General features: G+C 42.7%; 1 long non-coding RNA gene across 2 annotated transcripts in view; it reads left to right on the top strand.

Annotated features, from left to right (window-relative positions):
• Positions 1-467: 467 nt before the first annotated feature.
• The window catches only part of LOC125167894 (uncharacterized), a 60,820-nt gene continuing 42,181 nt past the window's right edge, over positions 468-19,106 (top strand). For both annotated transcript variants that reach the window (XR_007152982.1, XR_007152981.1), the window contains exon 1: positions 468-844. This is a non-coding gene — a long non-coding RNA (uncharacterized LOC125167894). The remainder of the gene's footprint in view (positions 845-19,106) is intronic.

Below are 19,106 nucleotides of genomic sequence, written 5' to 3'. Positions count from 1 at the left end.
AAAAAAAAGGAAAACATTTGAAAATTTGTAAAAATGAATACAATGAAATAGAATATAATGAATTGATGGAAGTAAAATAGAATTTGAAAAAAATTACAAAATAGTAAAGAATATAGTGAAAAACATTAAAGAAAAATATTTTTAATAAAAATTGAAAGTAAAAATAAAACTTTTCTCTTTCTGTGTTCAAGAAAAAGAAAAGAAATGAAAGAAAAAAATAAAAAGATGGATCAATGAACAGACTGAAATAAGATTGAAATTACCTCGTTTTTCCCTAGAAGTCAAACTATGAAGCACTTTACAGGCCGCAAACTAAACAGGTGGAGACACTTGTGATCCTGAAGAGTGAGGTTGGCTCAGTTGGGCGGGCTTAGTGTAATGGCTCTGTTCTCCACTAGATGGCGCTGCTTAGTTTACTGGGGTAGATTGTTTTGGCGCTTGTAGGTGTGTATGCGCATGCTCGGGAAGCTATGGCGTCACCCAGCTACCCAGTCTCTGTTCTCCCCGCTCAGCAATCATGCACCTTTTCATTGTCTCCAGCTTCCCTCCATTCCCCACCTTTACGCTGTCCATGACCAAGCCGTCAGGTTGCCAGGCAGCACCTCCCTCCTGAGTTTTATCTCCGATGCGACTGTGTTTCCCAACCCCTCACCTCTGAGGGACTGCGGTTTGACCCGCTCAGACCTTTCGCAGAGGGTCTCACTGAGCAATGGCTGGTGCTGGCTGCACCCAGGAACGTTCAGGAAACCTCACTGCTGCTGATGCCCAGAGACTGCGGCTGGGTGCCAGCCCCACCCAGAAGAAGTTCAAGCAGTGGTGTAGCAGCAACGTTTCAGGGATTATGGTAAGTCACAACACACATTTGGCACCAATCTTCACCCTTAACGTCCTTGTTCCAGCACCAGCTAATGTGGTTGTTCTCTGGGGTCTGCTGGGGTCTTTGCCTCTACCAAATGTCCTCCAAGCAGGGGATGTGGGCCAAGGACCCCCCAGAGCTCACTCTGCTCCTGGGGATTCACCCTTCCCACCAGAGCACCACCAGGTATCCAACTACGGAGTTTGAGACTCTGTGCTCCCCCTGTTCATAGAGTCTTAAAGCAATTTAAACCCTCTCCTTTCTCCTTTTTCCCTTTTTTGTTCAGTTCCTGTGGCTGTTTCCACTTTTCCGCTTTCTCTCCAGCTGCTTTTAGTGGCGGGGGGGGGGGGGGGGGAGGAGGTGCTTTTCTCGAACTCTCCCCCCATCTCCGTCCCCTATCTGCAAGCAAAAACAACTCCCAGCCCCCCGCGGCTTCTATCTCCCCCAGTTCACCTCTCCGTGCAGGGTACCTGCTGAGTTTTGTGGTTCAGTTGTGTAGATTGTTGTGTTAATCCTCAAATCAGTTTTCTAGATGTGCGGGATGATTTAGTGTTGTTCTGGCTGTATTCCATGGATGGGAGATGCAAAAAAAACTTCCAAGCTGTTCTGCCATGTTGACCCCTCCCCTCATTGTGGTTTTGATTTGCATTTTCCTGACGCTGAGTGACCATCTTTTCACATGTCTGATGGCTATCTGTATGTCTCTGTGGAGAAATGTCTATTCAGGTTCTCTACCCATTTGAAATAGGATTTTTTGTGTGTGTGTGTGTGTATTGGGTGGGTTCCTTATATATTGCGGATATTAATGTCTTATGGGTTTTATCATTTGCAAATATCTTCTCCCATTGAGTAGGTTGTCTTTTTGTTTTGCTGATGGTTTCCTTCACTGTGCAAAAGTTTTTTAGTTTGATGGAGTACCCGTTGTTTATTTTTGCTTTTGTTACCCTTGGAAAATAAGTTTATTCACTGACTTCAGTGCAGCTAAAATTGGACAAGTTACCAGGAAGCATCGTCCCAAATGCCCACATGCCTGCATTTTCTCTTTGTGGGTGATGACACTGAGAACATTCTGTTCTCACAGATGGCCTCCTTTTGAAACGTGAAAAGAAAACTGTAAACAGCAGTTTGCAACCTGTTTACCCACGTTCTCCTATGCCATAGTACCCTTGCAGCTGTGTCTGCCTAGAGAAGAATGCAGGAAACAGTGGTAATGGCTTCCCTCTTCTCACTCTGAAGGACCAATTTGGAAGGGCATAAGGTGAGACTCTCACACTAGCCAGGAAGTGCTGGCCTCAGTTCGGGTGCCCAGTAACTATCAAGGAGCATCAGAGAGCCTGGAGACCCCCTTTGGCTACTGAAGTTCATATGTGACCACACTGCATAACATTTACACACTGGGTATATCCACAACCCAAGTACTGACGGCCACCTAGGCCCACTTAACTGAAGAAGTAAGGTGGACTGTGGGCATTGGCACAGCCTTAGGAAGTTAGAGGACAGGCAGGCACTTTCCAAAACTCTGAAACAAAGATTTAGTCACTAGTACCCTAGTAGCTCTAAAGTGTTAACATTGCAGGATTCCACAAATCCATAACTTCCTCTAAGGGAATTGGTTCTGCACTTAGTTCAGTACTTCACAAACCACAGAATGAAACATATGGGATTGAGTAAACCAATCTTCTATCCTTTGGTGCCATCACAAACTTCTGGGTCACCTCCTGTTGATGGATACTTGTTGGGCGAAGAACTTAGAATACCATAGACTGCATTTTATATCAAATGCCTTCAGACCACCTTGAGAGTTAAACCCATTCTTAGAGGAAGGAGAAATGAAAAATAAGATAATTAAGAGTCTGATGGAAAAAAAAATTCTAAGAAAAACTATAGAGACACAGACACAAATAGGAATCCAGTTTTTAAAAATTAAGTAGAATTGGAGCCCAAAAGTAGTGTATGACTGTGGGACCTCCCAGGGGCAGGGGAAACTGGGCAGGTTGAATCCCAGTGTGATTGAACTCCTGCCGATCCAGGGGCCACTCAGAGGAAAAGCAGCCGGGGTGAGAGGCTGACCAGAGAGCGGGACATGCCACAGTAGCAAGAGGAGGTCAGGTCTGTTTCAACTCCTTCACAGCCAAATGGTGGTCTGGCCATGGCACTGGAGTACTTGTCCTTGAGAATTTAATTTGCAAGTGTAATTCATGTTTCCCTAGAGAATGCCACTCTAGGGTACCACAAGACACCGTGCCATGTACAGTGTTCAGACTCCCAACAAAGTCTCCCTAGCATTTCTGGGAAACCTCAGAGAATGTCTAGAAGGCTCCCACTGAGTAACAAGATTTTTATCACTGACTAGATGCCAGGGCTTCTCTTCCAGCTGTGTCCCACCACCACGGGGCTTATAAGCTCCCACTACACCACCACAATCTCTGTGCCTCATGTTATCAGAATTGCTGTTGATCTTATTCTTTGCCACCACCGGTGTTGAAGCTGGCCTTGTGTCTTCATCCCTTTGGTTGCTATAATGGAATACCATAGACAGAGTGGTTTACAAACAACAAACGCTTGTTTCTTCAAGGCTCTAGAGGCTGGGAAGTCCAAGATCAAGGCACTGGCAGATTCACAGTTTGGTGAAGACTTGCTTCCTGCTTCCTGGTTGGCCATCTTCTCACTGTGTTCTCATATGGCCGATGGGGCAAGGAAGGTCTCTGAGGTCTCCCTTATAAGGGCACTAATCTCATTCATGAGGAGAGGCCTCACCCAAAGGCCCCACCTCCACATATCATCATATTGGGGATTAGGTTTCAACATATGGATTGGAGGAGGATACAAAGATTTAGTCTATAGTGCCTTTAATGTCACCACTCCCCATCACTGTTCCAAGGCTGCACTGTGCTCAAATCCACAGTGTCCTACAGTGGCCCCCTTACAGCACTTCCTGATGTTCTCAGCATATTACAGACAATGTTTAGAGTTCCCTTGTATCTAGGTTGACTGAAACATTTTTGCTGGACAGAGCTTGTGTGCCTGACCCTGTTCTCTTTTAGGATGGTTCTTTCCTGGAATATTTATCATGCCAGGTTACCAGACATGCTCAGAAATGCCTAAATTCAGCAGGGAACCTGACTTAGGTTCCAGTGAGAACCACCTTGCTGATTGTGGTTTTTTTTGAATCTGGTATCTACCCAGAACTGTATCTGGTTTTGTGGCAGAAAATAAGTGGAGTGCATTGCTTTTGTCTTGAGAAACTTAAAAACATGTTGGGAAAACAAGATATGCTCCTAAAATAACCGGTTAAGTAGCAAAATCAAGTGAAATACAAGTGATTATTGAAATGTGCAATACAGAAATTAGAAGATTGTCAATCATCTTGTGTCACGTACTGAAGTGCTGAGAAAGCTTGTAGGGGAAAGATTTGAATTTGATCCTAACTGATCTTGGCTGTCAGTGACAAGAACCCAATTCAAATTCCCTTAGAGAAGGAACCGTACATCCAGAGTTCATCTGTCTTCAGGCATAGCTAGATGCAGTCATCAGAATTTAGTCTTCACTGTTGCTTTGTGTTTAGACAAAGGTAGACTAGTGAAGGGTTTTCTTAACATGCCCAAGGCAGCATGTTAGTACATTTTCTTTGCGGATAGGCTATTGAATAATAATAACTATGATTTATTGAATCTTTACTAGGTGTCAGGCACATTTATTTTATAGATGAGGAAACCAAGCATACTTTAGGGAGATAATGCAATCCTTTTGACAGACCAAGCAAGTGGCAGGGCTGATAATGAAACCTGATACTGTAGTTGTCTAACTTCTGAATTCATGTTTTACACAATTGTGCTCTTTTCAACAAATTCACTGTTGTGTCCTACCCATCTTCATAGCCTCACTAAAGTCTGTTAATGGCAGGAATGACCATTTTAGAGTGGGATATCCACTGACTGAGTCCCTTGTTGTCCCTGCCCTCCTCTGAGACTCTTCCCAACTAATAGCTCAGTGAGCAACTGAGACATGTTAAGTGACCATGAAGAGCTGTATTGTCATTGTATCCCCTCTTCTTCCATCTGGCACCTAAGTAGCAGATCCTGGTCTAACAACAACACAGTGACAGCCCCAGTGGAATGCAGAACGGGCTCTGTGAATGGACTGAGACTAGTGGCATGTTGCATTAATGGTGACCCAATTTCTTGGTTCTCTGAATGTCAGGGTCCAGGTATAAAAGAGAACAGAATGATGTGGTGAGCCCAGAATGGATGAAATATGGTCTTAGATTGGAAGAGTAAAAGTATGGTCTTGAATTTTAGATTAAGCTCTCTAAAATGTGTCTCATAGTGCCTCACACTAAGCAGGTTCACATAATTGTAAGCCGGTATTATCATTACTGCTACTACTACCAGTACTGTTACTACTGCTGCTGCTGCTGCAATTGCTACCCCTCTCCCTTCTCTTCTTCCTCCTCCTCTATCTATTATACTGGTTGTACTTTTTATAAAACAGCATAATGATGTTTATATTGAAATACTTCTTAATGATAACATCAGTCAGGATTCTTTTCATGGCAAGTAACAAAAGAGCTACTCAACTCAACATGGCTTAAGTGTAAAGAGATTTATTATTTCCTATAAGAAGTCCAGTCATGAGGCAGTTCCTAAACCAGTTAATTCAGCACCCAGCTATGGAGTAGAGTACCTAGTTCTTTCCATCTTTGACCTACCAGGTTAACTGTGCTAGTTTTTATTCTCATGCTTATCCTCCAGTGGTGAGAGATGGTGGAGGCATCTCTATCATATTCCCACACATCCATATTGAAGGCTGGGAAAGAGAACCCTACTTCACTGTGCCTCTTTTTTAAGAGTGAGAAAAAATTTCCCAGAAATTTCTCTGCAGACTTTACCTTCATCTCAGTAGCAAGAATTGTGTCACATGGCCATTCCCAAAGCAATGACTGGCCAAGGGAAATATAATCCCCATAACTGGTGTGAGGGGAAGTGGCCTGTACTTTCTAAAGTCTATGCACTCTTGAACAATGTCAGGGTTTGATTAGCATGAAAAGAATTGGAAGATGGCCATTCGGTGCACAACCAGCAGGAGCAGCCACAATGATGTTGCTGGAGCTGTCTCTCAATGTAAGCAACCTGATTGCAGCCTGAACTTTCCACAATTCTATGTTTTCCACTCCTTGAGAATAGTAAGAATCAAAATGGAATGATTTTGGAGCTGAATAAAGTGTAGCAATCATATATATTTTTCCTGTAGTTATGTCTTGTTTTTATTATGAGAACTGAGATTTCATCAAGCTAAAAACAAGATCTCCAGTGGTTACTGGACCCCAGTGACTTTTTTTTTAAACCTCTATACTGAGTTAAGAAAGCCCAGAACAGACTTCATTAGGCTTGAACATTATTGTGAGAATAGAGGGTGGAGAACTAAGAAAAGCATGTCATCAGAAATGTCCTATTTCCAGTCTTTAAATATATTCATAATACTTTCAAATGTAAAGGAGGTAGTAGGAAGAGTGAATACCTTTATTTGATGGAATCAAAATCTTAAAGATTGTAATAGAACTGGCCACTGGACTAAGAGAATTAAAACTAATTTTCATGAGAAAAAGCAAATAGAAGTTCCTTAATCAGACCTCAAAAGCAATTATTAAAATATGAAAAGGTAGTGTAGGGGTATGTGTGAGGTAGGAAATCTGATTCTACTTATGAAAAATAACTTATACATTGAGTCAGAAAAGTTAGTTTATATTGCAGTAACAAATAACCCCCAAATCATGTGCATAATGCAACAAAAGTTTATTTTTTAGTCAAAGTGTGCTGCATGTCCAGGCAATATGCCAGGGCATCTGTCCTCCGTGTGTTGGCTGAGCATTCCAGCTTGATTCAATCCATGACACTTCCTAATCAACACGAGTTGACAATTGCTATGATGGGAAAAAGCGGGCTGGAAAGTTGAGAATGAATACTTAAATGTCTCAACTTTGAATTGACATATGGGACCTCTGCTTTTTTTTTTCATTGACCAGAGATGGTCACATAGTCAGCTAACTTCAAGGGTTGGAGACATGTATTCCTCTCAAGTGCCTGGGGAATAGAGCAGAATTGGCCAGTGATGACCAGAAGCATCATTAATTTGTCTATCACACAAATTTTAGTGGGAAGTTCATTATGAGTCCAAAATACCATTAGGCTGTTAGAATCTATGTAAATGTGAGGCTACATTGATAGTAGTAAAATCTCAGAATAATAGAGCTAATAATGAGGTTACTTCCCTACTCTGGACAGAATGTTCATTGAGTGTTGTGCTCATTCAAGGGACTATAAGAGGTCCTCTGGGGGTGTGAGAGGGGAGGAGCTAAATGCAGAATGGTCAACAGCTCTTTATGTTTACACTGGAGAAGTCTTCTGAGGACAGTTAGCCATCTATCCTCAAATATATTAATATTTGATTTGCTTTACTGGGCTGTGAGTGGTAATTTACAGGGAGGAATATTTCTGTTCAATTTGAGTCTTTTTCAGTCAAAACTACATGGATTGCCCCATGGGGAGGAGAGTTCCTTCTCAAGGGTGGAGTCTGAGCATAGGATGAAGCTCCTCTTTGGAACAAAGTTTGAAGGAAAAGGAAAATCCAAGCATCATATGGCTCGTTGGACTAGATAGCCCTTAAAGATGCTGCCAGCCCCAGATTTGATAATCAGATGGTTCTTAAATCGCCTATCACTCCCATCTGGGTGATCACCCCAGGACTTCCCAAACCCACTGGCACTTGCTTGGGGTTCCTTCCAGAGTCCTGGACCATATATTGCTGGTGCCTGGCTACACAAATAAGAAACTGATGACTTCTATGCCAAAGGTAAAGAAGATGGGGTGTGGTTCTTAGCCCTGGGTTGCTGTATTTTATCCAGACTTGTATTCATAAGGCAGCTCCAAGTCATTCCAGAGCTAGTTATGGAAACATATGAGAAGCCACATACCCTATTGTCTTTCTGCAATGAAGCTGGGCTGAACTAATGCAAACCAAATTTGATTTAAACCAAAAATAAAATCAAGAAATTCTTGTTAGAGAATTTGTATGTCATTTTATCCTTGAGTGCATTTTTACAGCTGAGTTGGAAACTCTATCAAATAGATATTAGAACTTCTTTGACAACCTTTGACGTACATGTTAGCCAGGGTGTGCATGTGGACTATCCAGAACTGCCCTGCTGAGCCACCAGGGGTTAACTACATTCTTCACTCAGTAATCATTTCCTGACATCTTCCTGATGACACACACTCACACACACACACTTTTTTCTTCTTGTTTCAATTCATGAGTTGCACTTTCTTGGTTACTATGGCTGCAAATTGTTGATACTGGATTCATAGTCAGGTTTTTATTCCTTTTTGTCATTTTTTCCCATGAACTAATCAGCCACAGTGGAGTTAAAAGTACGAGTAAATGTGAACCTTCCACAAAGCATTTTTATATTCTATTGCCATTCCCTTCATACCCTTTGTCAGTTAGAGTTGTTAACATAAGAAAATAAAAAGGTTCAGCCTCCTCCCCTTTCCCATCTCCTCTTCCTTCTCATTTCCTGAGCTTCAGAGGAGAAGAACCATCAACCATTTCCCATCAGGACTCTCTGTAGAGTAACATATGTCCTCAATTACTGGGATGAGAAACTGAAGGCACCTTTTGGGTTGGTGATGGATGACTGGTTGGCCTCTGCTCTTTGTTGGATCTGCACCACGGATGCCACAGTTTCAATGAGTTATTTGTCTTGCGTAGGCAACTATGTTTGGTAGTAATAATATTGGCTAACCTTTATTGAGTGCTTGCTGTGTGTCAGGCACATTTCTGCGAATTGTATATGCTTCACCCACTTAATCCTTGCTACAAGCCTGTGAAATAGGTACTATTAGTATCTCTGTATGAAGAGAGGCACAGAAAGCTTGAGTAATTTTGCCAAAGTCACACAGCCAGGAAGTGGTCAAGCTGGGATTTGAACCAAGACAGTTTAGTTGTAGGATTCAAGCTCATTAAGCACTGTGCTAGATACCAGTACCACAAAGTATCACAACCTTGTTGAGTTTTGATTTCGGGGGTCCTTTTAGGTCTCAATTTTTCATTTATAAAATATTTCTCCACTGAAATTGAAATGAAGCTGACTCAGCCTTGACCCTGAAGTAATAGACACACATAGTGAAATACTTGATCATGTGATGTGGAGGGGGGAATGTATAAACACTGTTTAGTCATGTGCATTCAGTGATCTACTGCAAATGCCTCCTGACTTATAAACCATTCATACAAAATCACCCTCTCTTTTCCAATTCTTGCACCATTGACAGAAAAGTGATTTTTTTTAAAAAGGAACTTTTGAGTGAATATTTAGGTATAGAGGTGAGTATGGAAAATGTCACTAGTACAACCCATTTTGCTGATTTCAATAGATACCTGGGCCTTACATTTTTATTTGTTCCAATTATTTGACAACCTTCTCTACCTGCCCATGTTAGCAGGGTTCCATTGTGTTCTTGTCCACTGTGGTGATGAGACGTCCCCTCCCAGGTCCTGCCCTGGCTCTGGATACACCTCACCCTTGGAGTTCAAGGTTTAGGCTGTCTTTGGCTATATGTTAAGGATCAGCTATTGCTTCCCAAACATAGCCACCACACCAAGGTGGCTGGTCTAGATGAGCCAGTAAGATTGTAACCCCAGCTATACTTCTGGAATTAGTTTTCCCCACAAAATAGTAGCTCTGTTTACTGATCCAGACTCCCTGCCCAAGGGGTTCTGCTTTGGGGCACGTGATGTCTCAGTGAACCTCTGTTAGGACCATCTCAATCCATAGGAGAGGCTTTAATCCTGCTGAACCCTACATGCATCTCAATAGTTTTTAGACAGTTCTGTGTAACACACCCTTTTCCCTGGAGAGCAGCCAAGTCTGCTTAATTGAGACCATTCAGGTGTTACAAGGAAACATCAAGGATAGTCCATCCCAGGGTGACTTTCTGCATCTACATAGGTATAAAAGCTGTTAGCAGTATATTTTCTAAAATCATATTCAAGTTATGCTTCATTGGACATCTTGCTAGAGAAATATGACAACTTCTCAGGGTATCAGAAACTTAGGCAGATTCCCAGGTGGGTCCAGCCTTTCTACCCCAATAAGATCTACCTGGTTAGAGGCAGTTCCCCAGAGAGAGGGCATGACTATTTCCAGAAAGAGAGAGAGTTGCTGGACAGACAGATGAAAGGTGACCAATACATATAAAAGTATGTCTGGCCTGTTTAACTCTGGGTTTGTGAGAGGAGGAAGAAGATATCTTTTCAACTCTAGGTGGTCCTGTTTTCACTGAAGGAAACAAGATATTGCCCATCATTGGGTATTGAGGAGGGCACCTTTTGGGATGAGCACTGGGTGTTGTATGGAAACCAATTTGACAATAAACTTCATATATTGAAAAAAAAAAAGATATTACCCATCATTTATGTCACTACTGTAGAAAATTAATTTTGAGTTGAATAAAAATTTGCGACAACTATGTGGACTCAGAGTTAGGAGGAAGATAAAGGAATTACTAAACAAAGATTGGTGCCATTGCCTCAGTATCTCAAACCCTTAAATGCTCAAGCTCTATGCCCAATTCCACTGGGACTACAATGCATAAATCCCATTAATTAAGAACATACAGGTAATTTACACATTGGGCAGTGTCATCTCAGAAATAAGAGGGCACCAAAGAGAGCACCAGGAAATGCCAGAATCATTTGGATGACCCATATGCATCTCAGTAGTTCTAAGACAGTTCTGTGTAACACACCCCTTTTCCTGGAGAGCAGGGAAGGAGAGAAATTACCATCTCATCTCTTCTTTTATTTCCTCTTTGCCTTCCCCAACTTCCTTCTTTGAATGAATAAGTTGCTAAGGAATAGGAATGCTTGGCAAAAGCATTTTCCTTTGGAGCAAGGGAAAATTAATATTTTGGGGGTGGGGAGGTTGGGGATGTGTAAGCATGAAGCCAAGGGTTTGATTTTCCTAGAAATATGGTGCCTGGCTGGCTCAGGTGGTAGAGTGTGTGACTGTTGATCTCAGGGCTGTAAGTTTGAGACACAGGTTGGGTGTAGAGATTACTTAAAAAAAAATCTCAAGAAAGAAAATTTCTAATTAACAGCTGGCAGCTACACAAAACATCTTGCACCCTATGGGAAAGCCAGGACTGAAAGGTTGGGTGGGATGAGGAGGCCTGATGCAATCACATTCTATTGGACACGTATCCTTTCCTGTGGGTAAATACTGTCCTGGGATATCATGCTCTGTTCCTAATAAATTTCAACAGGCACAGACATAGACATATCACCTAGAAAAGGTCTTCACATGATAATTGTTCCTGCAAGCCAGGAAATAGAGCTGATTTCCCATTAAAAGTAGGTCTATCTGTTCAGTAGGGTTCCCAGGTCGCTGTCATGGAGAAGTTATTTGCTGATTCATCTTGAAATTGGAGAATTTTCAACTTTCCATTGTATACATTTCTGTCTCTTTCCAGAGAAGTCTTTAAAAAAATAATTTTATGTAATATATGTAAACTATGTTTCACTGTTTTATATTCTAACAAGAAATCTTACTTATTCCTAATTCCAATAAAGGGGAAATTCACAGTTCTTTTAATGCTTCTCAGTTCAGAATGTAAAAAGGCATGAACCATGGATAATTAGTGGCCTAGTGTTTTGAGACTACTGAAAAATGCATCTTTTATTTAAGCCTTGAGAATTTTGGTAATACTTTTTTTTTTTTTTTTTTTTTTTTTTTTTTTTTTTTTTGCACTTAAGAATGTAGGTTCTAGGGGCACGTGAGTGGCTCAGTTGTTTAAGTGTCCAACTTCGGCTCAGCTCATGATCTCGCGGTTTGTGAGTTTGAGCTCCATGTTGGGCTCTGTACTGAAAGCTCGGAGCCTGGATCCTCTATTTTTGGATTCTGTGTCTCCCTCTTTCTCTGTTCCTCCCCCACTCCCTCTCTGTCTCTCTCTCTCTCTCAAAAATAAATAAACATTTAAAAAAATGAAAAAAAAGAAGTTTAGGTTCTACTTTTTTTTACTCCCTTGAACCTCATTTACCTGTGCAACCAGAGAAATGAGTTTCAAAAAAATTACCTTTTTTAAGAAAAATTTTTTTCAGTAAGAAAGAAAATGGCTTCCAAGAACTCTTCAGTCACCTAAATCCTTTCTGTTCAGATATGCGGTTCCACTCCTCCTGCCTTGCATCCTAGCTCTGGCCGTGTGACTGAATTCCAGGATTTGGGGAATGGAAAGGACCTTACAGACTATTCCAAATCACAACTGGTGTAGGGATCCCATCCTCACCCCCATCCCTCCCAATTTGGTCATGAGGCCTCTGCTTATATGGATATCCAGTGGTGTCTCTATTTTGTGAGGCCACTTTCTATAGGGAATGGATTCATTTTCAAAGATGGGTGAGACAGACACACTAAATACAAAGTCATCTTTTTCACACCAGGCAGGCCTTTTGTTGGTTCTGAGGACAGAGTCAGCCAAGTAGATATGGTCTCTGTCCTCATCAAGCACCTAGTAGGGTAGATAGACATTAGACAAGTAAGTGTATGGATAACTAATTACACTACTTACAATGATGACAAATGACATCAAGGACAAGTGAAAATGGCAGCAAGGACTGTTCATAGGGATATAGAACCTATACTGAGGGTCAGTTGGAACTTTTAACTGAGATTTTTAATTTTTTTCCTATCACCCATATGAAGAAGCCTGGGAATGAAAGCATGGGTTAGAATTTCTTTTTTTTTTTTTTTAAGTTTATGTATTTGTTTTTGAGAGAGAGAGAGATAGAGAGGGAGAGAGAGAGCACACACAGAGGAGGGGCAGAGAGAGGGAGAGAGAATCCCAAGCAGGTTCCACACTGTCAGTGTAGAACCTGAGCGGACCTCAAACTCACGAACCTTGAGATCATGACCTGAGTGAAATCAAGAGTCGGACACTTAACCAAATGACCCAGCCAGGCACACAAGAAGTGTCATAAATGAGAGAGTATTGATAAAACCTTGATGTTTTCAATAAGGAAATAGTTAAGTATTTGGCAATATATGTATTTGGTGACATATATATTATAAAATATGTATTTGGTTATACATATACATAATAGCGACTAGTACATGGTATATTCCCAATGTTAGCCATATTTATAGTTATTATCTGATATTTATATTAAAAAAAAATCCATCCACACACTGTCATGAAAGAGATATCATTGAGGCACCTGTAGTAGCAAAGTGTTCACTCCTTAAGAAAGTCCAAAACAAGCAGATATGATAAGAATAAAACATTGCTGGGGCACCTGGGTGGCGCAGTCGGTTAAGCGTCCGACTTCAGCCAGGTCACGATCTCGCGGTCCGTGAGTTCGAGCCCCGCGTTGGGCTCTGGGCTGATGGCTCAGAGCCTGGAGCCTGTTTCCGACTCTGTGTCTCCCTCTCTCTCTGCCCCTCCCCCATTCATGCTCTGTCTCTCTCTGTCCCAAAAATAAATAAACGTTGAAAAAAAAATTAAAAAAAAAAAGAATAAAACATTGCCATCTATAATATTTGCTTTACATCACCATGATGAATCCTCTCCTCCATCTCCCCTCAAACCCAAATCCTTTAAAGTCTATTTGGAAGGGGGCAGGGCAGAAATGTGTAGAAATTGGGGGTGGGTCTTTGTGTTTGATATCTGGGTCAATATGGTGCACAACAGACACAGTATACTGGAAAGTAGAAGCTTGAGTGGTAGAGGAGACAGCCGTAATATAAGCCCTCAGGAATTCAGAGAAAAATCTAGGTGGGAGTGGGGAATAGGGATAGGATTCAAGCCTCTTATACCCAGGTCTAAGGGGCAGAAACACCCCACCTGAGTTACTTAAGAGGTAGAGCCCAGAATGCATTGCTGGCTCACCTTCACCATGGTTGGCTGTTAAACAACGTGCTGTGAATCTTCCACTTCGCTTCTCCTCCCTGCTGTGTTCTTTCTTGGCAACATTCCTTATGGATAAGCCATATGGGCAGCTTTGGATTCTGTATTTGCTTTGGCTTGGTGGTTTACCACTTACTTCCTGTTAACATTCCTCTACCCTTACCCCAGAATATGGGTCTCTTTCAGAGCCACCTGCTCCTTCTCTTCTGTGTACCCATAGACTCCCGCTTTCTGATTTCTCCATCAGCTACTTGGCACTTGCCTGGGACTCAAATCTAACTTCTGTTCAAATATTTTCCATCTGAACTTCTTGTTTGGAGCAGATAGTGTTTCGCCGTGGTAGGCCTTTATTGGGATAGAAGAGGGTGATCAGGGATGGTGCTGGAAAAGTCAAGTTCATATTTCCAAATGACTTTGAAGTGAGACCTGATAAAGCCCTTCTTCTCATGGGCTTCTGCCCAAAAAGCCTTAGGCTCAGTGCAGAGGTGATTATGGCCAGAGAGGCTGGTGCTGAGTTTGAGGCCAAAAACCAGCCTAGGAATGGACAGAGGCTCAGAGCTGGCACACATGCCTTTAGATTCTCTCATATTTTGTCTCCTGGGTCTTCTTAACCCAGGCTGTTGGCCTAGTAAGAGTGCCAGGCCAGGCCACAGTCCAACGCCAACACGTGTGCTAAATGACCACACCCCACATGTGGCACAACATGTCCTGGCCACTCACAAACTACCCGAGTGTTTGTCTCCTCCAATGGAGTTCAGATAAGGGCTTTCAGCTTGGCTGCCTCCGCATGATTTTCCCCGGGTTCACGAGCTCCACAAAGAAACACATTTACCTATTTAAGGAACCTCTTTCCTTGACTTATACTTAGACAGATGTACCAACCAAGAACATTTTAGGGAGGTAGAACAGTTCTGTTAATCAGGGTTTGTGTTCAAATCCTAGCTCTGCCAGTTTTTAGCTGTGTGACCATGAGCAATTCCCTTAACATTAGTCTGCCTTTCCTCATTTGTAAAATGGAGCTAATAATGCAAAAGGGTGTGAAAAATTAAAAAGATAATCTGCAAATAATAAGATGGATGATTCCCTGAAAAACATGCCAGTCATATTGAGACAGGAAATAGGATTGATGTTACATATGGAGGGGTGATCCCTTCTTCACCATTTCAGGAATGAAATCCATAGCTCAGTAGAAAATACAGTGGGTAGCTGAGTCAGGAAAAATAACTTTGTGTGTGAACTCTGAGCATTGTGTAGGAAGAGCAGAGCTGTGCCCTGGCTCTTGGTGTTTGATGTCTGAGGGTCCTGAGTTGAGGTGACATTGACAAAGGACAGTGGAACACAGCAGGTGCATGTTCTGACATCCACAGGGCCTTTGGACTTGCTCCTATTTCTGGAAATGCTTGCTTGAAGGGGTCGGACTCCTAGAATGGGCAGGGGTCAGCTCAGGTGCCAGGTCATCAATTTCACTGAGCAGCTGTCTCTAGTGGGGGCTTTGTGGAATCTCAACAGTGACTGCTGGCAGTGGCAAACACAGCCAGAAAGAATGAGGTTCCTTGGCAGACTAGGCAAGGTTTTGGGTTTAACACTTTAAGGCAGTATTGGTCTGCAATGACCCTTTGGAGGGAAGACTTCCTGGGGTCTTGGAACTTTTACACAGACATAACATGGATGCAAAGGCATTTAATGCTCACATTTTAGAGAATGTGACCTCATTTTCTGTTCCAAGCTGGTGAGTCGGTTACATTTGTAAAGTGGTTAGCACACTGCCGGGCACATTTTAAGGGCTCCATAAACAATGCTCATTATTATTAAGCACACGTGCCACAGCAGCCAGAGGGCAGTGGAGCACTCCTTGGCAGCTGGAGGTCCCTAAGGGGAGGGCGGAGGCTTAGGAGCTGGGGGAAGAGAGTGGAATCATTTAGCAGCTGACACACACCCGGTCACTCCAAGGAATCTCCTATCCCGGCACAGAAGTCTGACCCAATTTGCTCGGCCCTTCTCCGGAGATTTTCTGGTTCCAGCCACAGATCTGAGCCCGGAGCATCCTTCCTCTTAGCTGGCTGTGTTTGGGAGACAGAGGTGGTGGCCGGAGCTCGCCCAGGTTTGGGAGCCTTGAGCACTAGCTCATCTCCTCCAACACTCTCTGGGGGTTGGAAGGCTGTGAGAAAGGGAGGGAAGAGGGTGTGGGGCACCTCATGTGGTCAGGAAGGCCTCCCTTCCCTTGGAACACACAGCAGCCAGATCCTGGGCTCATCAGGTTGTTTATCATCCTCAGTCTCAGAGAGAACATACCCACATGACAGCACTTTGCAAGTTGGAAAGTACTTTCCAAACGTACAAGACTTCAGCCTGGGATTCAACCCTTGGAGCACAGGATCCTCTGTCAATTCTCTCAAAAGGGGATTCACATCACTTAAGTCACACTGGGGTGGAGATGCCACATTAGCCAGTGTGATTTGCTAGTCTTGGGCTCCACATTCTTTTTTTTTTTTTTTAGTGTTTATTTATTTTTGAGAGAGAGAGAGAGAGAGAGAGGGCAGGGGAGGGGCAGAGAGAGAGGGAGACAATCCCATGCAGGATCTATGCCATCAGCACAGAGCTCGATGTGGGTCTCAAACCCATGAATGGTGAGATCATGACCCGAGCCAAAACCAAGAGTCAGACGTTTAACCAACGGAACCACCCAGGCGCCCCTGGGCTCCACATTCTTGCCAGGAACCTTTCTGTATCTGTACAGGAGCCAGAAAAATGGAGAGTGACTTGAACCAGGTCATCCCAAGCATTAATTCTCATAGAATCTGAGAGCTGGGAGCACAGAGGGTGGGCTCAGAAGAGGGAGATAGGGGAACAAGGGAAATCAGGAGGTCACCCAGGACAGCTTTTAGGCACCACCATGTCTTCTTATAAAGGTGAGAACTGAAACATAGACAGACTTACCTTCTTGCTCAGATCCACCACCCAAACTTCTGCCTCTTCCTGCCACACTAGATCCCCTCCTACTGTTTTAGTGGCCTTTGACAAGCTTAAGAGTTTTACTTCTTCTATGTTACTATTCTTTTCCAGCCTCTGGAACAAAATCACATTCTATGGCTGCTAATTTTATTTACACATGACGAACTCAGTTGTTTGTTTTCATTTCTTCCATCTTCCCATGGGTCCTTGATTCCACAGCCACTAAGGCACCCACTTCCTGAGGTGTCAGCCATTCTAGAGACTTGGAGGTCACACTTGTCCTGGTCACACTTGCTTCAACTTTGTTTTCTGTTAACAAGGTCTTATACAAGCCTCTTTACTCTTAGTCTTCTATAACCTCTTCTATAATCATGTTTCCTTGGTATTCACAGACAGAGGACCAGGTAAAGGTGAGAAAATGAGACAAGGAGACAAGTGACTTTCCCTACGTCACTCAACAGAGCAGCCAAGCAGGAAAGAGAATATTTCACCTTATGTGTGGTCTTGACTCCACTCCCTCCCTCCCCTTTCTCAAACCACCACCTTGCTGAGGTCTCCTGCCTGGACTTGTGCAGGATTTCATGCTTTCAGTGAATGATTGAGGCACAAACAGCTCCTGCTTTCATGCCTAAATGCCAGATGAGATAAATGGGCACTGGTCACGTGATCAGGGATGAGCAATAAAAAAAATGAAAGAGTCTTCTGGATTTGTTCTACTATGTCAGGTTCCCAACTTCTCAGGCAATTCTATACACTCCTGGATGAACATTCCTAATATTCCCAAAGCAACCCACTGTATTGCACTCTAGGCAGGCATTCTAACCCCTCCATGACCATGACCTCATGACTTTACTCCCGTTCTGCACTGTGCCTTCTAGCTAGTACTGCTGCCCACTCCATTCTTGCCCAACTCAGGGCCCCCACTTGGGATATATTCTTGATGTAAAGGCCCATTGTGACCACCACATCTCCAAGAAGCTTTCTCCAACATCTCTGATGGAAATGATCTTTCACCACTTCCACTATTTTACTCCTTTACCAAATTTTAGGACTTCCTTTGTGGGAAAGATGAATGTCACAAGATTCAAGGAATTTATAACTCCTTTTAGGCAATGAAAATCCCAATAGGAGACAAGGGAAATGGAAGACCTAAGATTATCTACCCTTCAGCACATTTTTTGAAAGCCCACCCTTGTTCATAGAACATTCACAATTTATCTTTTCTGAGCAATTGCTAAGTTCTGGGCACTGAAGAGCAAAATGCAGCATGCATAACATGGTTTCTGGCCTCTGTGACTTTACATTTTGAGAAGTCCCTGGGAAGGTTATAGTCTGTATTGTCTGAAAAGCACTTACTAAGCTCTGGGAACTCAGCCTGTGATGCATGTCCCTGTATGTGATGCACTGATAAATACGTCTTATAACATGACTGTGAGCACATCATTATCTTCTCAACTTTGCATGTTCACTCTGGTTCTTCTCAGCCAGAAATGTCTTCCTCATACCCACTTTTCAGCATCTTACTCAGGTTCCCTTCTTTCTGCTCCAGGCTTATGATTTCCCACTTCTTTGAACTTCTTTCAGGAATTGTAACTTAGCACCACATAATTTAGCTCTTCCTTGTATGGTTCAGAAGCATGATGTTTAGTGACTTTGGAGTTTGTAGCAGCAATTTTTAGCCAGCTGCCAAAAATACCTGCTCTCCTCCCATTAGGTCATGTTGTCTCTGGGACACAAGTATCCAGGAAGTCCATTTTTCACTCCCTTTGCATCTTACTAGGGCTATGAAACCCATTATGGTCAATGAGGTAAAAGTGATTTATATTGCTTTCGGGTGGAGACTGTTATAATATCTCATGTGTCATCATCACTCACTCTTCCCCTTCATTGATACTTTTGGATGCCAGATATTGGAAATAGCAGAGCTTCAGGATGAAAGGGGCCTGGATTCTTGAGTCACCACCTGGAAATTAACCTCCCAGGAAAGCCCAGACAACCAAGAACATTTGCCGATTTGGGCCAAGAAAGCAGCTTTTATTGGGTTAAACTACTGAGGTTTTTTTTGGACCAAAACAGAGTTATATAAATTCAGGACCAAATTCCATTTCTGCTACTTGTTAGCTGTGTGATGTTGGGAAGATCACTTATGCTTCCCAGGCCTCGGATCTCCATCAATCAAAAGGAATCAGTAGTACTTAACTTTGCAGGATGGTTGTGAGGCATAATTGAGATATTTCTGAAATGCTCAGGACATTGTAGAAACCAAACATTTTCTGTATTTCTGTGCATGTGTGTGTGTGTATGTATGTGTATAAGCTCTCCCATGCAGTGGCTTCATT

The sequence above is a fragment of the Prionailurus viverrinus genome, chromosome B3, assembly GCF_022837055.1.
Source record: "Prionailurus viverrinus isolate Anna chromosome B3, UM_Priviv_1.0, whole genome shotgun sequence".
Lineage (NCBI taxonomy): Eukaryota > Metazoa > Chordata > Mammalia > Carnivora > Felidae > Prionailurus > Prionailurus viverrinus.
Note: the sequence above shows the minus strand (reverse complement) of the source record. Positions and strands in the feature narration are given on the sequence as shown.